At 34.5% G+C, this 25,242-nt stretch overlaps 3 pseudogenes across 3 annotated transcripts; all 3 read left to right on the top strand.

Moving 5' to 3' along the window:
* Window positions 1–7,861: 7,861 nt before the first annotated feature.
* AT4G07770 lies at window positions 7,862–9,799 on the top strand (annotated as a pseudogene; the record flags this gene model as incomplete). Its single annotated transcript has 1 exon — window positions 7,862–9,799.
* A 4,778-nt stretch (window positions 9,800–14,577) lies between these two features.
* Window positions 14,578–16,813, top strand: AT4G07780 (annotated as a pseudogene; the record flags this gene model as incomplete). Its single annotated transcript has 1 exon — window positions 14,578–16,813.
* Window positions 16,814–22,023: 5,210 nt separating this feature from the next.
* AT4G07790 lies at window positions 22,024–24,282 on the top strand (annotated as a pseudogene; the record flags this gene model as incomplete). The annotated part of the gene is made up of 1 exon: window positions 22,024–24,282.
* Window positions 24,283–25,242: the final 960 nt, after the last annotated feature.

The raw sequence follows: 25,242 nt of genomic DNA on the forward strand, positions 1-25,242 counted from the left end.
GTTTCTCTAATTTTTTTTTTTACTTTTTATTACTTTCACGGTTTCCTTTTTTTTTTTTTTTTGGTTTTCTAGTAAATTTATGCTAAAACGGTTTGCTTTTTCGAAAATAAAAGGTCTAGACCCAATTACTAACAGTTAAAGTGTTAACATTATTGTAACTTCTTCAACGCTTTAAAATTCTTTTAAAAACCTTTTTACTAGAAGAAAACAAGCGATTTGCAAGGAAGATTTGGGTTGGAAAAGGTCCCTTGCAAATTTGCTACAGAATTGCGAGTACATTGCGAGCAGAAAGGAGAACATCGTTAATTCGTCGCAAAATTTTTGAGGAATATATCTCTCGCAAAATTTTCTTCTTCCTCTTGTTTTTTTTCTTCTCTAGTAGAACTGGCAGAAACTATTTCGATCCCTAAATAGTATTCCATCCTTCTAACTTTGTACCTAAGAACTTCACAATTTTCATAGACAAGTCCTATTTTCTCACCAAAGGACATTAATTTTCTTTTTCTACAGCAATACACAAGTGTTTCAATTGTAGGTTTCATTACATGATCAATTCTACCTTCAAATACTTGTTCCACTTCAATCCATCCCTGAATCTAATCCTTTTTGCTTATTTTATACCCTTTGATCACAAGATAAAAAACATGTAACAGATCCTTGTCTTTAGGATTCTTTTTTGAAACCAAGTGGTCATATTCATGAGAATTAACACCAACTATTGGTTTTTACTTCAACCTGCAAATATATCCCTCGCAAAATTGAGAGGTACTTGCGAACCGAAAACCCTAGATATTGTTATAACAGAGAAGAGATTCGACAAAAAGAAATAAAAATCGAACAAACCCAAATATCAAACTTTAGTGCCTTAAATTTGTTATCTTCAATTGATTCCTTTGCTGGAGAAACAAAAAAATTTCAAATTGTTCTAAGGAAGAAGACACTGTAGACGACAGTTTCTCTAAAATTTTTTTTTACTTTTTATTTTACTTTCACGGTTTCCTTTTTTTTTTTTTTTTTGGTTTTCTAGTAAATTTATGCTAAAACGGTTTGCTTTTTCGAAAATAAGAGGTCTAGACCCAGTTAATAACAGTTACAGTGTTAACATTATTGTAACTTCTTCAACGCTTTAAAATTCTTTTAAAAACCTTTTTACTAGAAGAAAACAAGCGATTTGCAAGGAAGATTTGCGTTGGAAAAGGTCCCTTGCAAATTTGCTACAGAATTGCGAGTACATTGCGAGCAGATAGGAGAACATCGCTAATTCGTCGCAAAATTTCCGAGGAATATATCCCTCGCAAAATTTTCTTCTTACTCTTGTTTTTATTCTTCTCTAGTAGAACTGGCAAAAACTCTTTCGATCCCTATATAGTATTTCATCCTTCTAACTTTGTACCTATGAACTTCACCATTTTCATAGACAAGTCTTATTTTCTCACCAAAGGACATTAATTTTCTTTTTCTGCACCAATACACAAGTGTTTCAATTGTAGGTTTCATTACATGTCAATTCTTCATCCATGTGCTTGTTTCACTTCAATCCATCTCTGACTCCAATCCTTCTTGCTCAATTTATATCATTTGTTCACAAGATCAAAAATATGTAACAGATCCTTGTCTTTAGGATTCTTTTTTGAAACCAAGTGGTCATATTCATAAGAATTAACACCAACTATTGGTTTCACTTCAACCTGCAAATATATCTCTTGCAAAATTGCGAGGTACTTTCGAACCGAAAACCCTAGATGTTGTTATAAGAAGAAGAGATTAGATAAAAAAAAAAAAAAATCGAACAAACCCAAATATCAAACTTTAGTGTCATAAATTTGTTACCTTCAATTGATTCCTTTGCTGGAGAAACAAAATATCTTCAAATTGTTCTAAGAAAGAAGACTCAGTAAGAGAGACGGCAATTTCTCTAAAATTGTTTTTTTACTTTTTGTTACTTTCACGGTTTCCTTTTTTTTTTTTTTGATTTTCAGTGAATTTTGGGCTTTAGTGAATTTATACTAAAACGGTTTGCTTTTTCGAAAATAAGAGGTCTAGGCTCAATTACTAACATTTAAAGTGTTAACATTACAATAACTCTTTTTACGCTTTAAAATTCTTTTAGAAACCTTTGTACTACAAGAAAACAAGCGATTTGCGAGAAACATTTGCGATGGAAAAGGTTCCTAGCAAATTTGCTATAGAATTATGAGGAATTTGCGAGCAGATAGGAGAACGTCGCTAATTTTTCGCAAAATTTGCGAGGAATATATCCCTCGGAAAATTTTCTTCTTCCTCTTCTTTTTCTTTTTCTTTAGTAGAACTAGCAGAAACTCTTTCGATCCCTAGATAATCCTCCATCTTTCCAACTTTGTACCTAAGAACTTCACAGTTTTCATAGACCAGTCCTATTTTCTTACCAAAGGACATTGATTTTCTTTTTCTGGTGTGATACACAAGTGTTTCAATTGCAGGTTTCATTACATGATCAATTCTACCTTCAAGTACTTGTTCCACTTCAATCCCTCCCTGACTCTAATCCTTCTTGCTCATTTTGTATCCTTTGATCACAAGATCAAAAACATGTAACAGATCCTTGTCTTTAGGATTCATTTGTGGAACACAAGGGTCATATTCATGAGAATTAACACCAACTATTGATTTCACTTCAACCTGCTAATATATCCCTCATAAAATTGCGTGGTACTTGCGAGGAACTTGTGATGAATTTTCTCGCACATTCTATCTCTTTTGTCCTTTGGGGGCAAAACCCTGCGGAGAGTACCTTTAGAGAAGATCTTTCTAACTCTATTCTTCTCTTGTTTTCTTACTTTGATTTCTACTTTATACATGTATTGTTCTTCTATGATCATGTTTGAGTAGTCTTCTTGTTTGGTTTAGGGTTTCTCATTAGGGATTTAGATGATTTGGTAGATTGCCCCCTTTGCTAGGTTATCTGTTAGGATTCTTTATCTTTAATTTTCTTAATGCTAGATCTAGATTGATCACCTAGAATTTGAATCCAGACAATAGATATGCCCACCATAGGTATATGTAGTTGGATCTATTATTTGATGAGCCTGGTTTATAGGTGTGTAATAAGAATCTGCCTATCTACTAAAGTAAACAATCGAACTCGTTTAGAATGCATGTTTAGGTTAATAATCTCTCGGCTTCTCCGGTCATTCTTATCTATAGACATATGGAGTTTCGCGGAACGCCACTGGTTATTCCATAATTAGAGTTTTGAGTTTAAGAAAGGTTCGATAACAACCTAGCTATCAGTAGATCTACTAATTATCTATCTCCTGAGAATACCGTAAACCTGACTTTTTCCCATCTGATTTACATCTTGATATTTATTGCTTTTCTTTGTTTCTTATATAATCTATTGGTCTAGATCTTTTGAAAACATTATAAGTCTATTGTGTGAACATCAAGAGCTCAGTGGAATTCGACCCTTAAGTGCTAACGACGATCTCTTATTTGCGGGAGTAAGCTTAAGGCAATTTGAGCTATATCACATATTAAAATATATTTAACCAAAATTTCTTTTAAAAATGAAACGTGATGCAATTGATTCTATTTAATTAAAATTACCAAACTTTAAAATCTATAAGCTTCTAAGGACATCCACATAGGATTTAAAATCTATAATTGTAGTTAGCCATGTCATGTATTAACATATTTGGATTCTGTTAATTTTCTATTTAAAATGACCAATAACAATTAGCAATCTTAGTGATTAACAATTTTAGATAGCTCACTAATTAACATTTTCAATACATGTGGATTTTAAATCGTGTACATGTGAACGTATTAATAATTAAGTGCAAGAGGTGGCGTTGTTGGTTTTGAATTAAACAAATCTTACGAGAAAAGAGGCAAAGACTGGTTTTGGAGGTTGCATGAGGTTGGTTGGGACAAGTTGTGTGGGATTCTAAAATAAATTATTTTGAATGGTTATTCAGGAATTTTGACGAATGCAACATCAAATGCTTATATTCGGGAAGTGTCGAGGGCTTATAAATCTAAAGAGTATAGGTGGTAGGAGTTGAGGAACATACATGTAAGACCGTGGAAGGAAGCTGTCTTGGGAAATATGTTTAGGTCAATATAGTGAAAATTGTTTACGTGAAATTGTAAGTGGATGCAGCTATGGTTCGTGACGTAATTTATTACATGGTTCTTTTTAAAAAATTTGGTTGAATATACTTTAGTTGGATAATATCTAACAGGACAAAAAGGTATGCAGACTTTTGTTGAAATTGTGGGATACGTTGTTCTTCTTGGAATACCAATTTCAATCAAGAACGAGAATTGGTAAGACGTAAAAAAAGGTGATAAATTTTAACTGATGAGAGTTCTCTTGCATTATGAACAATTAACGTAATAATTTAGGTAACAAAGAGGAATGCCTTCCATCTAAAAATGAAGGAGAAAAAGATGAATGTGGATAGATTTGCGACAAGAAAGAGAGATATAAAGAGAATGCCATTTTCTTGATGAAGAATAGGTCATATTGTCACACTATAAGACAAGCTTAGATTATTAGTTATGAAAAAGGTGAGAAAACAGTTATGAAATGAACTCCTTGAAGCAACATTTGGTTCATATATTAAAGAGTTTCTGGTATTAATATCTTTAGGTTGAATGGTGGATTTACGTTCAAACATTTTTTGTATGTGTATTTTATCTAAGGTTCTTCAATTTGTTTGAAAAGATTTTTCGCCTAAAGTTTTAAATATGACCAGTTTGTAAAGATATCAAACGAACATCCAAACATAATTGGAATAATCTGAAATTTGGTAGGAGACGTGAAACTAGTATAAAGACATCAAAGTTTGAGTTCAAATGTTAAATAAACAACACTGTTCCGGGTTGTTTAATTTATTTATAGGTTTATAGAATTATGTTGGGTTAAGGTTAGTATGTTTAAATTCATTCTTGTTTTCAACCCATAATACTTGTACGTAGAAGAAGATGGAGAAGATGAGGAAGAAAATGATGAAGATGACGAGAAAGAGAAAGAAGAAGAGTATAACAAATATGCGGATGGTGAAAGTAACGACGACAATGGCAATGAAAATTTGACAATAAAAATAATGAGATTGAATATGAAGATTATACAAAGACACGTGTTGGTAATGATTTGAATATGAGAAATGAGTTGTTTTTCTGAAATAGTAATTTAAAAAATTTAAAGACCAACACATTATAATCATATAAGTTATTAATAACTATCATCATTCAAAAATAATTTTACCCAAAATATATCAAGTAGTCCCACGCGTAACGTGGGTTCAAAACCTAGTTTATACTATAGAAAAGTCGAGGCTATTTGCTTCGAAAGACGTCCACATAGGATTTTAAATGACCAATCGGATATCAACATATAATTAATTACCATTTTTACAAACCTTGCAAATTAATATTTACAGAATTATAATTACTTTTTATATAAGTCATCTTACCAATTTACATTTTTTTATTTTAATATTTTTATACAATATATTTCTTTAAAAAATAAATAAAAATGGCAAATGTGTCAAATTACTTTTTTAAAAAAACTTATAAATTTATATTCTTATTATTATTTTACTAATATTCTTATTTTCCTACAAAAAAGAATGATCAATCATGATTAGCCATCTCACTAATCAATATTTTTAGTAATCTCACTATTGAATATTTTTAAATTGAATAATATATTTTCGGATATTCCATTAAGATTTTTTTGCTAACGTGTATTGGCGACTTCAAAGGCGATTTAGAGTTTTTTGCTTCTCTCACAGGTATGATGCCAGCGGTGGTAGATCCTCTACCGAAGGGGATTGTTTAAAGGTCAGAAAAGGGTTTGCTAGCTCCGATGGCCGATGGTGCAGTTGTTGGTTTGGAGAGTTTGGAGGTTTTAGAGAATTCTCAACAAGTAGATTCCAAGGTAATAGAAACATTGGAAAACGTTCAAACCGTGAAAGAGACTAATGAGATTTCAAAAAAGGAGGTGGTTGTGTTCCCGGTGGTTACAACGTCGGCTTCCAGTGCAAATCCGGTGTTGAAAAAATCATGGGTTCGAGCTGCTACAAAACATCTCTTCACGCAGCAGGAGGTTGTGGTGTCTGAGGTGATTGGTAAACAGAGAGTGGTGGTGCCGAAAGAGGTTGTTGCAGATGCAAAACCGCTTTGGGAATATTTTCTTATTGGAAAATTTCTCAATGCTTCGGCTCCACACGTTGGTAAGATTCACATGATCGTGAACAAAATATGGAGACTTGGAGATACTACTTCACTTATTGATGTGTTTGCAGTCAATGATTCAACAGTTGAGTTTCGAATCCGGAATGAAGCGATGCGAAGAAGGATTTTAAACAGAGGCATGTGGAATATCATGGGAATTCCAATGCTTATTTCAAAGTGGACTCCGTTTGCTGAGGAAGCATAACAGCCATGAAGTCAATTCCATTATGGGTTACATTGAAAAATGTTCCACCTTCAATCTTCAGAGACAAGGGATTGGAATTTCTATCTAGTGTAGTTGGGAAACCAATAAAGTTACTTCCAAAAACTGAGACATGTGTTAGCTTTGAAGAAGCTCAGATTTTGGTTCAAGCGGATCTCATCAAACCTTTACCAAAGGAGTATTACATTACAGGTGAAGAGAAGGGCGAATTAGATGTACTAGTTCAGTATTTCTATCCATGGTTGCCTCCTCGATGTGGTAAATGTCAAAAATGGGGGCATCAAACTTAAGCTTGTCTTGTAGTAGGCGGTAGTGACACAACTCACCATTGAAAAACTGTGCAATGTGAAACTGTTCAGGAAGTGGAGAATGTAGGATATGTATCCACACAGGCCCGTCCCAAAGCTAAATCCCGTAAAGCATGGGCTTTAGGCAACAGATGATTATAAAATAATTTAGGGGCATCATTTTGTAGATATATATGGTGGTAGAGCAGCCGAGTTCAAGCCTTCCTAATGGAAGCTGTATTTTTTTTGTTTTTAGCTGTATTTAATGATGGGCCAATTTTTTTTTTTTTTAAGCAGCATTTTACCTTGGGCCGGCTCTGTATCCACAAATAAGGTTAGTGATAAAACAGAGATACAAAAGGAGGTTGTTGAAGTGATGGGGGATAAGGAGGCGTTTTCAGCAGAGAATGAGGATGATGAAGGATAGATCACTCCTTGAAAGACTGGTCGTAGCCCTGGAAAACAGAGTGATGGTCTAAAATATGGAGAAACTTCCATATTGTCTAATACTTATTCAGCTCTAAGTGAGAAAATAGCGGATGGGGAGAATGACGAAAGCTCTGAAGAAGAACATGATGAAGTTAACAGTAGTGAAAATAAACAACATGAAACTTCACCTACAAGGATTGCCGACGTTTCAATCTCGGATACAACAGAGAAAGTAAAGAAAGCAAAAGGGAATAAGGCACAGAAAGATCGAGGTCTTCCTCCACGCCAACATCTCCCTCGTGATTCAAAATCTACTTATAAATTTGTTCAAAACCGGTCCTCTCAATCTGCTAGGGATCTCTCTAGAGAAAAGAGTAACAGTTCCACTCAAAATCTTTAAATGTCGAGCTTCTTCTCGAATGTTCGTGGTTCTAATAAAAGGTCAAAGCATTACGTTGTTAAGGATTGGGTAGCAAAAGCGAATTTACAGTTTGGATGTCTTCTTGAGACGCGGGTTAAGGAAAGACAAGCAGAAATAGTGTTTCAATCAGTGTTTCCGGATTGGTCATTTCTATCTAATTATGTTTCTCATCGATTAGGCCGGATTTGGGTTGTTTGGAGTTCAAAGGTGCGACTTACTCCTGTTTTCACTAGCAGTAAGATGATTACAGTCTCGGTTTTAATGGAAGGCATATCGAATGAATTCCTCCACGCCAACATCTCCCAGATTTCAACACTCCCAATCAGTAAGCATTTGTTAAAGATTGTCTCCTGAAGGAAAATGTTTTGTTGGCATCTGAAATCGTTAAAGGTTATCATAAAGATTCAATCTCGACTCGAAGTGCGATAAAGATCGACATATCCAAGGCATTTGATTTGGTGCAGTGGCCATTCCTCCTCGCCACTCTCTCTACTTTGAATCTTCCATCAAAATTTATCAAATGGATTGAGCTCTGCATATCTACGGCCTCATTCTCGATCCAAATAAATGGTGAATTATCCGGCTTGTTTCGCAGCGCAAGGGGTTTAAGGCAAGGTTGTTCCTTATCTCCATATATGTTTGTTATATGCATGAACTTTCTTTCACATATGCTCGACAAGGCTGCAGTGGAACGAAAATAGGCTACCATCCAAAATGCCAGAATCTCCAATTGACACACTTGTGTTTTGTAGATGATTTGTTGGTTGTTACAGATGGATGAAAAAGCTCAATAGAAGGAACTCTTAATATCTTTCGACAATTTGCAGAATTTTCAGGGCTGCAAACTAGTCTTGAGAAATCAACTCTTTATATGGCAGGAGTAAAGGAGAGTGATATGGAAGTCATTCTACAAGCTTTTTCTTTCGCTTCTGGTGAACTACCCGTCAGATATCTGGCTTACCATTGTTAACAAAGAGAATGACTAGGAATGACTACACTCGGCTCATAGAGAAAATCAGAGACAAAATTGGTAAATGGACTACCAGGCATTTATCTTTTGCAGGTCAGCTGCAGCTTATTAGTTCTGTGATTCAGAACCTTACCAACTTCTGGATGTCTGCGTTTTGGTTGCCAACTGCGTGCATTAAAGAGATTAATAGCTTGTGTTCTGCTTTCTTATGGTCCGGACCCAAACTAAGTACTAAAAAGGCAAAAGTGGTTTGGAGTGAGGTATGCACACCGAAATGTGAGGGAGGACTCGGTCTGCGTTCTCTAATAGAAACGAACAAGGTCAGCTGTTTAAAGCTCATCCGGAGAATTACATCATCAACATCCTTTTCGTCTCTTAAAGAGAACTCGACTTTAGGGTCATGGATGTGGAAAAAGTTACTCAAATATCGAGAGTTAGCTGCGGGGTTTATCCAAACTGAGGTTCAGAATGGACGATCTACTTCTTTTTGGTTTGATAACTGGTCACACCTTGGGCGTTTGATTGAACGTACGGGACAACGAGGTTGCATTGATATGGGATTCACTCTTCATGCCACAGTTTCTGAAGCAGTATTGCGACATAAGAAAAGGCGACACAGAATTGATACCTTGAATCCAATAGAAACAGCCTTAAACGATATTCGTTCCAAAGGACACATAGAAGCAGAGGATATAGTGCGTTGGAAGGGGAAGGGGAACATTTTTAAAACAAGATTCAGTACTAAAGAAACTTGAGCTGCTACTCGTGACTCAAGACCTCTAGCAGAGTGGTATAAAGGCATATGGTTCTCTCATGTCACGGCTAAATGTTCACTCCTTGCTTGGCTTGCACAGAAAAATCAATTAAGTATCGGTGACAGAATGCTTTATTTGAATGTTTGGTCGGGTCTCACTCATAAACTAATCCCCTCACAATTCTTAACCAGCTGGAACACTATTATTAAGACTCTCACAGACACATCTCTTGATAGAGAAAGCTTGTTTTTGATGAGATTTTTTTTCAGCTTGTAGTGCATTCACTATGGAAAGAAAGAAATGGTCGCAGACATGGAGAAGCTCCTATCTCTTCACTTCAGCTCATTCGACTACTCGATAAGCAAGTTCGAAACAGGATCTCTTCCATTAGAGAACAGGGAGACGGGAGATATGACGGTTGTATTGCAAAGTGGTTTGGTTCAAGATAACAAATTCACTTTTTGCTTGTTTCAAAATTTCCTACCAAAAACTTGTATATTAATCATACGCTGCAGCTGCATGTGATGTAACCACGTTTTTTCGAATAAATTTTGCATTTTATATATAAAAAGAAGGATATTTTTTAATTCTAATAATTTTTATACAAAATATATACTATTAATTGAGAATCATTACAAATTTTACAACCGTGTGAGAGGTAATTTATTAGTAGCTTAACACTAACTTAAATATTTTGTCCATGGGCAAAAAAGACAATTAACATTTGAAATAAAACGCAGATCTTGGGTGGGTAATTTCTGGTATCCATCCCTTTATGAATCTTAACCCTTTCTATATGTTCTATTGGGTTCTACGTAATAGGCTTAATGAAAATCTCAAATGGCGTTTATCTTCAATTTTCGATTGCATTATTTAAGTTAACTATATTTAAAATTTTCGATTACAATAATTATCATCTACTATAAAAAAAGATGCAATTTTGAAATCACTAAAATTTCGGTGCAAGTTAATATTTGATTTACCAAAACAGATTGAAAATATAAGGAATATTTGATTTATTAACAGCCTGCTCCTTAATTACTATTATTATTCCTTAACTAATCGAAATTCTTTAAATATAGAAGATCCATTCATTTTAAATTCAAATTAGAAAACAGACATACATTTCCTGTACAAGTTAATATACATGCCCATTAATTATCATTTACTATAAGAAAACAATGCAATTTTAAATAACCTTAAGAAATAAGAAATCAATTCACTAAAATTCCGTTGCAACTTCATATACGATTTACCATAACAGATTTAAACTATAAGGAATATCTGAATAATTCAAGCATATACCTTATTATGTTTTCTTCGAAAAATATTTTTTTGCATCGTATATTCCCAAACCCGACAATGAGAACCTACCATGTCGAATTAGTATAAATATAGGGTAAAGAATGAATACGGACGTCAAACCTTTCAAAAATGAATAAAAATTCAAGTTAAAATTGTGCATTCGTGGACACAATACACGAAATACTCAGGTGAAACAATGGAGATGATTCTTTCTGATGCATCTGTAAGTTTAGATTTCTTTTTCACTTACTGGTCTTAATTCTGTTTCACTCTAATATATTAATCTACTCCTCATCTTATATATATATATATATATATAAAGAAGGTACTTTGATACATGCTACTATCAAAAAGGAATAAGTGAACAAGCTACAGAGGTTCATCAAAACTAGAGAGTGGCGTATTATCGAAAAATTTCAGGTAGCTAAAGCAATGGGAAAGTATCGGGCAACAAAACATGTTTTCAAAATGACCATGTCCAACTTGACTTCTATAAGTAGTGCTCCTGTAATTTCTGACGATATGTACTTGGACCTGGCAAACTACACTGATATTTTGAATGAAGCAGGACTCAATGAAAACATATTGATTGGCAATATTTCTCTCATATTCATACGTTTTCTATGTGTTATAGTTTGAGTTTAATAATTGTATACACTCAAAATAATATACATATTTTTTCATTGGTGTAGATGTTGTTGGTCAAGTTGTTAGTTTCAGTGAGATGAAAACCCATGACGTCAAAAATAAGGTCACAAAGAAGCTTGAATCTGAACTTCGAGATACCAAGTATGTGTATCTATACTATATTCGATTACATATATGTAATCAATATATACTATCTTTAAGCTTAAAACTTTATGTGTATAAAACTGTATGTGTGTATAGAGTTTGTATATATGTATTGACTTTTAATTACAATCGGTGCAAAGATGAACGATTGAAATGTACTCTTTGGGGGAGATTTGATGTCGCAATGTGGACTACATGTCAGAATGGAGGGACTGTGAAGGTTATTTGTTTGATTCGGCTGGCTAAGATCAATTCATTTAAAGGTTTAGAATGCTTTACTTTAACAAATTAAACGATTTTTATTTAATATCCCTCTACGTAGACATATTTGATTATATATATTTCATTTGTAGGTTTAAGATCAATTTCAAATGCATTTGAAATGTCACTGCTAGAAATCAATTCCACTGATGTGATTCAAATTACCCTAATGACTACTCTCTCAAATAAAGTGGTCAGTTGTAGCACTTAGGGGTCGAATTCCACAAAGTTTTCGGATCACACAATAGACTAATAATTTCAAATAAAGCTAAACCGGAAATATTATAAAAGTAAAAGACAAGAAAGCAATAAAAGAGATTGGTTGTAGATTTAGATGATTAAGACGTCGGGTTTAGTGAAATTCTAAGAAAAATCAGAATAGTAGATCTTGCAGTAAATTAGGATTATTATCGAACCATTCTAGAACTCAAATCACTAATATAGAGTAACTGGTGGCGTTCTGTGCTACTCACTAAGCTTAATAGTATTGATCCCAACTCTCTTGTAAATCCCTAGAACTAAGCAAGCATTATAATCTGGTTTGAGAAGTTCACCTAAGTATGTAAATCGACGTTAGTCCGCATTTAAATAATAGGCTCATCTAAGATAGTTCCACTAACAGATACCTTCAGTGGGTATACCTAATATCCTAAGGTCAAGTTCTAGTTAATTACTCTAGAACTAACATTAAGAACATTCAAAGATGAAGAATTCTAAATATATTATCTTAACAGGATTTTCGATGTACTAATTCATCCAAATCTCTAATGAGACTCCCTAAACCCAACAAGAGATCTACTCAGACATGGTTATCAAAGAACAAAACATGTTTGAATAAGAAATCAATGTAAGAAACAGGAAGAGAATAGAGTTTAGAAAGATCTTCTCTAAAGAGAGTCTCTAGAGCGTTTTACTCCCAATAATAAAGAGATAATAAGAGTTAGAGTTAAAACAATGACCTTAAAAACGATATATATACGACCTAAAACGTGATGGGCCTTCTTTGAAAAAAGGAAGAAGTTCTGGGGCGAATTTGAAAATCTTCAAAACATCAATAAGTTACGTTTTTGAATTGCCGTCAAGTATTGATGTCGCTCGACACCAGGGGTTGTGTCGATCGACACCTACGCGGATTTTGGTCTGCGAACTGCTACTGCGGCTTAAGTTGTCTGTTTTGCTCCAGAATGCTCCATAATCTCCAAATGCATCCCAAACATGTAAAGACCTGACAAAGACTAGAAAGAACTCTACATATAACAAAAGGACTATAAAACTATACCTAAATCATAGCTAAAAGCAGTGAAAATCGAGATATATCACCCACCTACCATGTTGTTCTTGATTTCGTGGCAAAGTAAGTTGTTATATGATTGGAGAATTGTATAATTATCAGAATAAAAATTTATTGGTGTATACATACTATATTATTGTTTAAATTAACTACAATATTTGTAGTTTGCCTCCCGATGTTTTGTCTCTCACTATACAAGAAGCTAATCCAAGAGAAGGGAATGAAATGATTAGAAAGAAACAATAGTATGATCGTTTTCTAAGGAAAACAATCTCCGACCTCTTTGAGCTTTCTTAGGTAATATTCTTAATAGTATAGACTAATTTAGTTAAATGGTTGAATCTTTTTAAATTATTGAAAATCTTAAAAAATTTCTAAGTTCAGAGGTGCAATATCATTTGTACCATATTGGAAAGTGGACACAGACTATTCTTGGTTTTTCTTTTGTTGTCTGAAATGTAACAAAACAGTTCTTAAGATACCAAAAGTTGAAAATGAGATTGTTAAGAAAGGTAAGAAACAAATGTTTTGGTCTCCCGCATGCAAAGAAGATACTCCTAAGGTTCAACCAAGGTAAGTACCTAATAATTTGTCGTAAAAAATCATTTGTTAAATAATAGTAGAGTCTATCAAATACTATTTTTTGTTCATTTCAATTATAGGTGCCTTTTAAACATTATTGTTATGGACAATACTGGAGACACTAAACTATTGGTGTTTGATAAAAATGCACAAGAGATAGTCGGTGTCTCTGCGGAGGATATTTTGGACGGTAACTAGGATGAGGTAACATCATTACAATTGCTACGTTATACTATCCTAACATTTATAAAAAAAAACATGAAGTATTGAACACTTTTGTATTGCTTTATAACAGATACATGATCATATAAACTTGCCTCAAAGAATCCAAGACTTAAAAGGGAAAACTTTCCATTTGACAAAAAAAAAAGGAGGTCACTATTACGAGAGTGGATTGACCCAGTTTTTGAATCTATCGTTTAGGGTTTCTGCCTTTCACTTGTTAGCCACCTGATGAACCCTAGAGTTGCCCTTATCAATGAATCCATCCTTAGGACTTCTATTCTTCTTAGATTTATTTATATTCACCCCCTGATTGCACTTTTATTTACCTGTTATTTGTATCACCTGTTGATTGCATTTTCGTTCTTAAATTTGTTGCATGTTGGTTCTACTCGACCCAATGATCAAGTAGGGCTCTTAAGTTCTTATCTTTGTTGTTCGAATCTTGACCTAGGATTGTTACTAGAAACCAACCATCTCTATAATCTGGCTTGACTTAGTTGCTTCTGTACACATCTTGATTGCTAGCAATAACAGTGGACTGGATTGACACCCCCTATAGCTGCATCGACATGTTAGTGTTTAAGGGGAATTGAACTGAACACACCACACTTCAGCTAATAAGTAGGCGTAAAAACTTACTTATTAGTTTGGCGCCGTTGCCAATTCATTGTTACATTCAAGATATTAGAAAAAGTTAAGATCAAGTTCTTTTACATTAATCAAGTTACTAACTCATCTTTTCGTCTTCTTGTTTTTGTGGTATAGGTACTAATCTTTGTGCATGCAAACTCGGTCCAAAGTTTCTGCACACCTACTACCATTCAGAGACAGAATTGACAGAATAGCTCGTGAGTTACAAGAAACCAAAGCAAGGGCAGCCTGTGATCTGCAAAGACCAACTGCTATGGATCAACAGAACAAACTAGTTGATGTTCAAGACCCACCTAATGTTGATCAACCAAGAAACATTGGTGCTGGGGATGCCCCAAGGAATCATCACCAAAGACAAGGGATAGTGCCTCCACCAGTTCAGATCAACAACTTTGAGATCATGAGTGGTCTCATCTCCATGATCCAAGGAAACAAGTTCCATGGTCTACCTAAGGAAGATCCCCTTGACAATCTTGACAGCTTTGATAGGCTCTGTGGCCTTACAAAGATCAATGGTGTCACTAAAGATATGTTTAAGCTCAGACTATTTCCCTTCTCTTTGGGAGACAAGGCACACCACTGGAAGAAGACTCTACCCCCAGACTCCATCACCTCTTGGGATGATTGTAAGAAAGATTTTCTTGCCAAGTTTTTCTCTAACGCTCGCACAGCTAGATTAAGGAACGAGATCTCAGGCTTCACACAGAAAAACAATGAAACTTTCTTTGAAGCTTCTGAGAGGTTTAAAAGCTACACCACTTACTGTCCCCATCACGGATTCAAGAAGGCTTCATTATTGAGGACACTCTACAGAGGAGCTTTACCCAAGATAAGAATGCTACTCGACACTACCTCAAATGGAAACTTCCTGAACAACGATGTAGCAGAAGGATGGGAGTTGGTCGAAAATCTAGCACAATCTGATGGGTGCTACAATGAAGACTATGATCGCTCAGTGAGAGGAACTGGAGGAACTGAGGATAAATAGAGCAAAGATATCAAAGCCCTGAATGAAAAGCTAGACAAGCTGTTGCTGGCTCAAAGAAGCAGATACACTACATCACTGATGAAGAGCATTTCCAAATGCAAGAAGGGGGGAATGATCAAACTGAAGAGCTGTGTTACATTCAAAACCAAGGAGGGTTCAACAAGGGCTACAACAACTACCAGCCCAACCCAAACCTCTCCTACAGAAGCACTAATGTAGCTAACCCCCAAGATCAAGTGTATCCACCACAACAGAATCAGTCTAAGCCTTTTGTTCAGTACAACCAAGGTTATGTCCCTAAACAACAGTTTAATGGAGGCTACCAACAGCAGAATCCACCACCAGGGTTCACTCAACAACCATAACAAGCCCGAGCAGCTCAAGATCCTGAATTTAAGCAACTTATTCAACAGATCATTCAAGGACAAGCTACTAGCGCTACGGCTTTTGACAAAAAGATAGTTGAATTACACAACAAGATCGATTGTTCTTACAACGATCTAAATGTCAAGTTCGAAGCTCTGAATTCCAAAATCAAGTATGTCGAGAGTCAATTTGCATCAACCTCTGCTCCGAAGCATCCTTAGCAACTTCCAGGGAATGTAGTTCAAAATCCTAAGGACTATGCTACTGCTAATGCTATCATCATCCACGAAGAAGATGAGTCTCCACCAAGTCATCAGACACCCAATACTGAGGACAATATGATTCAAGAAGGGGGGATTCAACTCAAATTGATGCACCTGCCACCCAACAATTCATCTGGACTATAGAGCACACACCTTTGCTGAATACTCACCATTCTCGAAAAAAGTTCAAAATTGAAAAACTCAAGAAGGATCAGAATCAAGAGATGATTAGTAGAGTCAGCACTCAAGAAACATATAAGAAGAAATTCATCCAAGAAAAGCTTGATGATCCCGGTTCATTCACTCTGCCATGCTCTCTAGGACCATTGACATTCAATAGGTGCCTTTGTGATTTGGGAGCATCTGTTAGCCTTATGCCTCTCTCTACAGCTAAAAGGCTAGGGATCGTGGAATACAAGTTCTGCAACTTAGCTTTACTCTTACCTGATGGTTCTGTTGCACATCCCCATGGTCTAATAGGAAATCTGCCTGTCAAGATTGGAAACGATGAGATACCTACAGACTTTGTAGTGCTGGATACGGATGAAGAAGGAAAGGATCCCTTGATCCTAGGTAGACCATTCTTAGCTTCAGCTGGAGCAGTCATAGATGTTGGGAATGGAAAAATTGATCTAAATCTTGAAAAATGTATCGAGATGAGATTTAACATCAGCAAGGCTTCAGGGAAATCAACAACAAGAGGTCAGAGTTTTGGGATTCAGGTCATGGATGTTGATGAAGAAACAGAAGCCGTCAAAAAGATCAAAAAGGAGTTCACTTAGAGGAAAGAAGCTTGGAGAGCAAGTTGTTGAGTGAGGAGGAAATCCCTATTCTGACTTATTCTCCAGGAGTGCCTAAACCGCCCACTAACCCCTCTGTTGAAGAAGAACACTTGATTCTTGATTATTTTGCTAAAGAACTCCTTGAGCTCTAGATTGGGTATAAAGCTCAGGAGGATACAATTGGAAAGTTAACCCACAAGATGGAAGAGTTAAACAACACCATTCTGGAACTTCAAGAAATGGTTAAGGACTACCCCAGCTTTGAAATTGAAGATTGGTCCAAAGAGCCTGGTTCAGTAGGAGAAGACTACTCTGCTGATCACAAAGAAGCTTATTTTGAAGAAAAATCAAATGAGTACTCATCCTTCCATATGTCAAGAGAGGATGCAGAATATGATTCACGAAATGAAAATTTAACCATTGAAGATGAGGACTTCTCTGTTCCTCTCTTCAACATTTTTTTGACTAAGCTCTGTAAGAATCAAGCATAGTGACTTAAAACAAGCTCGCTTGGGAGGAAGTCTCATGTCTATCCATGTATATAACTTTCTTTTTTTCTTTTATTTTTGATGTTTTTGTTTAAGTGTTTCAGGTCTATTTCATTGACCCTGAGAAAGTAAAGAGATGATCTCAACCGTTGATCGAGTAAATTGAATAGGAGTGTTCCAAGCCATTGGATTGAATGACCAAATGGGAGAAGCATCACCACCGTTTGATCGAGTAAATTCGTGAGATTTAATCTGGTCTGTTTGATTGAGTGTTTGGATCCTCCTCATTCCCCACTCAACCAGACATCTGAGCATGCGAATAGGAGAGGAAGAAGCATCTACTCGACCAATTGATCACTCGGAGCATAGACACTAAGGCGCAAACTTTGCAGCACCCTCTTTACTCGATCCCCAAGATCGAGCACTCGCCCAAACCACCTCAATTCTCTTGTCTTCTAGTGAATCTAGGGTTTTCAACATTTTAGTATAAATAGATCACTTTGGGATTTGTCCAAGGGATCTAGATTTTATCCTTTAGTTTTCCTTTGTGTTCTTGAATCTTCAAAACTTAATTACTATTAATCTATTTTGTTTTTGCATTTAGTTCTTTGAGTAAACTTAATTACTTTTAATCTACATTTTGGTATGATTTCAGTAATTTCTGGGTTTGTGTTCTTAGTTATGTTGCTTGAGTAGTGATTAGGGTTATTGAGGATGGATTAGATTAGGGTAATCACTTGGTTAGTTAGGTGGTTAAGATTAGGTTAGATCCCTTCTAGACTCGTTGGCCCCTATGCGGTTTTCGCTGGCTAATATGGAGATTCGACCATAGGTATCCAGCGTCCAAAAGACGTTCAAATGGATGCCTAACTACGAATTCCAGAGATTTGTAGGCTATAGACCAAGAGATTGGCTAGTCTGCCTATTGGCTTTGGTAGATTGTTTCTTAAACCCTGCTCTGCTATGTTTCATCAACGAGAGTTAAGATTAGGAAGTGGTAGAGTTATGGGGGTCTCTGTCACGAGAGTGGATTGACCCGGTTTTTGAATCTATCGTCTAGGGTTTCTGCCTTTCACATGTTAGCCACCTGATGAACCCCAGAGTTGCCCTTATCAATGAATCCATCCTTAGGACTTCTATTCTTCTTAGATTTATTTGTATTCACCCCCTGATTGCACTTTTATTTACCTGTTATTTGTATTACATGTTATTTGTATCACCTATTGATTGCATTTTAGTTCTTAAATGTGTTGCATGTTGGTTCTACTCGATCCAATGATTGAGTAGGGCTCTTAAGTTCTTATTTTTGTTGTTCGAATCCTGACCTAGAATTGTTACTAGAAACTAACCATCTCTATAATTTGGCTTGACTTAGTTGCTTCTGTACACATCTTGATTGCTAGCAATAACAGTTGACTCGATTGACACCCTTTATAGTTGCATCGACATGTTAGTGTTTAAGGGAATTGAACTGAACACACCACACTTCAGCAAATAAGTAGGCGCAAAAACCTACTTATCAGATGTCAAACTTATTATAAATTATTTACATATCTCAGAGTATATAAAACTTACCCAAAAATATCGCCTACTTTTCAATCATTTACGCAGATCTCTGTTCAAACATAAAGCTGTTTTAAGACAGGAACAACAATCAAATCTATTGAAATATAAGGAATCTTTAACATATTCAAATTGGCGGTTACCTCTTTGATGAATACGAATTTGCCGATTTAGAGATGATTCACGAAGACATAGAATTTCGATTCCCCATAAGAATCTGGGTTCTTCTACGACTTTGACGCAGATCTATATGTTAAGAACTGAATCAAATTCTAGAAATCTATTTGACCAATTTAAAAGCACTAAAAACATAAATCCGATGCAAGAATATAACTTACGTCTTTGTAGATCTAACAATTTGCTAACAACAAGTCTAGGATGACGACGAAATCATAAGATTCTGTGTGAATTTTGTGATTGAATCTTAGATCGACGGATTATGAAATTTTTTTGGGTTCGAATGATTTTTGTTTTTACAGACAACGTTTGTTGACCATCGAATATCTGTATATTAATATACAAAACTGCATAAGCAATTCAAGATATAGTTCTGGCCGATATTAACAAAAAATTTGGCCCATATTACAATAAAACATTTTTATTGTAATCTTATGAGCTGTGGATTATATCTACTTTATATAATCTTATGAGCTGTGAAATATGTCTTTGTGTATAAAATTTTAGATGGTTAATGTTGTTTTGTAAAAGTTTAGGTGTTACAAAAGGAAAAATGACAATCATCATTGGTCAATATTGGTTAACAATCGGAAGACCATAATTCAATGTTTTTTTCCTTTTACTTTTGGGGTTTTCTACAACTTTCTATTAGTTATACAAGTAGTTTAAAAAATTTATAGCATTAAAGAATTTGATTCGAAAAGGTTCAATATGTGTGGAAGTTAAACCATGTATATGTGTGAAAGTATCAATAATTGAGTGAAGATGGTGGCAACGCTGATCTTAAAACGCACAAATCTTATGAGAAAAAACAACAATGCTGTTATTAGAGGTTGCAGGAGATTTGTTTGGAACAAATTATTTGCTACTCTAAAATAAATTATTTTGAATGGTTATTCAGTAGTTTTGACGAATGCAACATCAATTTCTTGTGTCCAAAAAGTAACACGGTCTAATAACATAAGGAAGTGGTGGTGGCGGCGGGAGTTGAGTGAACTTACATGTGAAACCGTGCAAGAAAGCTCTCATGGGAAAAATGTCTAGACCAATAAGTTAAAGTTGTTTACGTTAAACTCTATGTGGAACAACTATGACTAATGAGGTAAAATTTTGTTTGGTTCATTTTTTTAAAACTCTTGTTGTATATATTTTAGCTAGATGATACATGGCCGGGCAAAAGGTATGGGAACTTGTGTTGAAATTGTGAAAAACAATTGTTCTTTTTGGAATACAATTTCAATAAAAACAGGAATTGGTGAGACGTAGGATAGGTGATAAGTTTAATTGATGATAATTTCTTTACATTATGAACAGTTGATGTCATAATATAGGTAATAAATAGATTTGCTTTCCGTGTAAAAACTGAAGAAGAACAAGAGAAATGTGGATAGATTGCGACAAGATTAATAGAGGGAACGAGCCATTGTAGTGAAAAAAAAAACGTTTGATTGTGACACCATAAGACAAACCTGGATTATCAGTTAAGGAAAAGAAAAGTGAGAAAATAGTTATGTAATCTCTTAAAGGCAACGTTTGGATCTTGTATAGTTGAAATTTAAATACGAGGTTTATGGTATTACTATGTTGATGTTTAATTGTAAGGTGTATTGTAAAGATGTGACACTAAGTTTAATTCATAGTAGAAGGACGAAAGTGAGGAAAATGGAGAAGAAAGAAAGTGAGGAAGAAGAAGAAGAGTATAGTGAAGAAGCGGATGTTGAAAGTAACAATAACAACGTCAATAAAAAATTGGCAATGAAGATGACTGAATACAAGAATAAGAAACCTATGAATGTGAAGAGAAATATGAAAACGTTGGTGTTATCGGCCAATTGAACAATTCGCATTATTGAAAACAAAAATGATACAGTAGTACTTTTGCATTATGAATGTTTTTAAAGTAACATAAAGGAAACTTAAAAAAAACATTTCTGTTAAATAGATAGAAAAAGTTATACAATAATACTTTTGCATTATTAATTTATTATCATTATCATATATCAATGTATAGCTAATTAGCTACTGAAATGATTACTATGCAAAATATATATTGAAATAATCGATAACATCAAAGCATAGTAGCGGTGGTAAATAACCTAGTATTTTTAAAAATTGACAATAAAAAAGGTATTCTTTAAAAAAGACATAGTAAAAGAGTATTTTTATTAATACTGAAATGTATATATAGATTTCATATCTTTATATAGTTGTTTTTCGTCTAACCACTATATAAAGATATGAAATCTATATATACATTTTTGCATTACTTTTTTGAAGATAATGTTTGAAATCTGAGCTTTAATTCATTAATTAATTCAAATGGGTGGGTTTTACCCTGTTTAATTCTGTTCGGATCCTAAATTACAGAAGTTTAAGGAATAATGTTATTTGTATCCAGGATTTAAGAAGTTTAAGGAATATGCTAAGTTTAAAGGAATATAATCTAATAACTTTCAGAAGCATAATAAACTGTAATCCAAAGTCGAGCCAAATTTAAAAGAATATTATCTAACTTCAAATATTTTCGAATATTTTCTGTTATATGATCTTTCAAAATTCTTGCAATCTCTACAATTATGCATCAAACAACCTTTGAATCCTAATATCCCGAAACAATAATTCGCTCAATGACATCAATATAATCTCAAAATATTGCAGTTTAACCAATTAAGGTTAAAATCCTTTACAAACATTACGTTTCCCTCCTAATACATCATATGATCTAATATTCCTATATTCCAATTTTTCAGTAGATATTCTCATACTTGCAGGTTACAGAAAATCTCAACAATTACTGTCATTAACATAATTAGCTCATGAATCTATAATTTTAAAACGCAATAAGATTTTATTCCATTTCAGTTAGTAAGTAGAATATTTTCTTATCATTCCTCACTAATTCGTAAGTCTAATGTGTACCAGTATGTATATAGGTATTGTGACCTACTCATTTCACCATCATTCACCTCCTCTAATAGTTTTTTAGCTGCCACATTTGCATACCTTACTGATGTCCAACCTTACAAGACGTCCTCGAGAGTGCAGGTAAAGACTCTTCATGCTTGGCGTCAATACACAAGCAACATAGGTGAAACACTTGAAGTTCTGTTCTCTGAAGAAAATGCAAGAAACAATTACAACAGTTATATGTTCGTTTCTAATCATGATATATAGATAGCATGTCTACAATATTAATATTCTGTTTCTTTAATGCATGGCAAAAACATTCATTGTACCGTGTGGAAAGATTTGGTGAGCAAGTACGCTCACATGCTAACCATTGGAAATTGGGTTTTTGTTGAGACTTTTAGTCTCAACTATGCCAATGGAGGTTTTCGCCCAACGTCCCATCTCTACAAGATTTCCTTTGTCAATGGAACTTCAATAATTCCAAGTCCCCCAAAGTCAAATTCCAACTATCTGACTTTAGCCAGTTTTCAAAAGATCCAAACTAGGGAGCTTAATCCCACCATGTTGGTTGGTAAGTTTTCGTTGTATAACACTAATAACTGTTTTTTGAATTAAGTTATGATTCACAGTATGGATCTTGATTTTATGTAGATGTAATCAGTCATATTGTAATTATTGGTGAGTTAGAAGAACTTGAGGCAAGTAATAAATTCACAACCAAAATTGATTTTGATATCAGAGATGAAGCGTGAGTTTACTCTTCTAAATTTTCGTACTATATCCAACAATTTATCTTATAGTAATTGTTTTAGTAAATTTTAAAACTAACATTAAAGTTAACTATTATAATGATGAGCGCATTGGATTTACCTTGTGGGGTGCATTTGCTGAAGAAGTTTATAGATGGTGTAACGAAGCTGGTGCTCGACCTGTTGTTTGTGTGCTTAGGTTTGTGAAAATCAAATCATACAAAGGTAAACTCACCAATCCGTTGTCTTATTTTAGATTTGTATAATGCAAAAATATTAACACGTAAACATTATTCTAATGGCAGGTGTACGGAATTTGTCTAACGCTTTTGATGCATCAAAAGTTTTTGTGAATCCTCAATTTCCTGAGATCGATGCTTTCCTGAGGACGTAAGTTTAGTAATATGATTCTCAAAAAGGATATCTTTATATGTAACACGTTTGAATTATTAACAATTGTCTTTTCTAAATTGACTACCATCTGATGGTATACTCTTGACGTACCTTGAGAGAATCCCAAGGATGGAGATTGTTGTTTTTAAAAAGAGTGATAGTCGTCTTGAGTATCCCTCAAACACAATTCTTGTACTCCTTAATTCTGTTGATGTATGTTTTATATATAACCTAATTGTCTTTATATGCACTTAATCTATAATATATACTCATTTATGCTAATACATTGTATTTACTATATGTTTGTATATATTTAGGTTGGGAAGGCAAGGTTGATGTGTAATACATACGTAATTGATATGGATTGGGCTTGGTATTACATTAGCTGTCGTTCTTGCATTAAGAAAGTCACACATATCCATTCTGGAGTGATGGTGTGAACAACAAAAGAAAAAAAAAACAGATGTGACACTTGCAAAAATGTCGTCACTAATATGATTGCTAGGTACATGCTTTATGCTAAAATGATTGACAACAACGGCAAGGTAAAACTTTTGTTATTTGAACAAATATGTACTGAAATTATCGGAGAAACTGCTCCATCAGTCTTGAATGGTTCTGTTGATGAGGTTAGTTTTAGTAATGGTTGTCTTCTATTTCTATGTCTTATTTGTTAGTTATTATTTTCGTTTAGTGATTCTTATTTAATCTAGATTGATGACCCAAACAATCTCCCTGACACACTTAAGAATCTGTATGGTAAGACTTTCCTTTTCTCGGTGTCTATTGAGAAAGAAAATACTTGGGATGGGAAGGAAATATACAATGTTTCAAAAGTCCTTCTTAAGGATGGACTACATGAGGAAGAATTGTTGGAGGATCCAACTGATATGATCAATCCAGCCTCTATTGTGTCTGGTGATCAGGTAATATAACAAACTTAATTTTTCTAGTTGTTTTTAGACTCTGAATCTCTTAAACTAATATGTATTTGTGTTTCTAATAGATTCCACTAATGATAGAGTGTGCTCAAGAGAGTAATGACTTTGTTACTCCATCATCTAAACGTGTGTATGCTGATAATCCTACCGCATCTGATCAAGCTTCTGCTTTAAAGAAGTTGTACATGGAACCGGTTGACTTGGAGCAGTCTAGTGATGACTTCGGTGAACAGATGTCTGATAAGTAGTTTTTTTAGGCCTACTTATGCTGAATGTGTGAGGTTCATTTCAATTTCCCTAAAACACAAACATGTCGATGCAGCTATAGGGGGTGTCAATCCAGTCCACTGTTATTGCTAGCAATCAAGACGTGTACAGAAGCAACTAAGTCAAGCCAGATTATAATGATGGTGGGTTTCTAGTAACAATCCTAGGTCATGATTCAAACAAGTAAAAATGAGAACTTAAGAGCCCTACTCAATCATTGGGTCGAGTAGAACCAACATGTGACAAAATTAAGTAACTAAAATGCAATCAACAGGGGATACAAATAATAGGTAAATAAAAGTGCAATCAACAGGGGATACAAATAAATCTAATAGAAGTCCTAAGGATGGATTCATTGATAAAGGAAACTCTAGGGTTCATCAGATGGCTAATAGGTGAAAGGTAGATACCCTTGACGATAGATTCAAAAATTGGGTCAATCCATTGTCGTGACAAAGGCCCCCATAACTCTACCACTTCCTAATCTCAACTGTCGTTGATGAAACATAGCAGAGCAGGTTTTAAGAAACAATCTACCAAAGTCAATAAGCAGACAAGCCAATGTCTTGGTCGAGTCTACAAATCTCTGGAATTCGTAGATCAGACATCCATTTGAATGTCTTTTGGACGATGGACGTCTATGATCGAATCTCCACATTAGCCAGCAAAAATCGCATAGGGGCCAAGCGAATCCAGAAGGGTTCTAACCTAATCTTAACCACCTGGCTAACCTAGAGATTACCTTAATCTAATCCATCCTCAAAAACCCTAATCACTACTCAAGCAACATATCTAAGAACACAAACCCAGAAATTACTGAAATCATACCAAAATGTAGATTAAAAGTAATTAAGTTTATTCAAAGAACTAAATGCAAAAACGAAATAGATTAAGAGTAATTAAGTTTTGAAGATTCAAGAACACAAAGGAAAACTAAAGGA

The sequence above is a fragment of the Arabidopsis thaliana genome, chromosome 4, assembly GCF_000001735.4.
Source record: "Arabidopsis thaliana chromosome 4, partial sequence".
Classification (NCBI taxonomy): Eukaryota; Viridiplantae; Streptophyta; class Magnoliopsida; order Brassicales; family Brassicaceae; genus Arabidopsis; species Arabidopsis thaliana.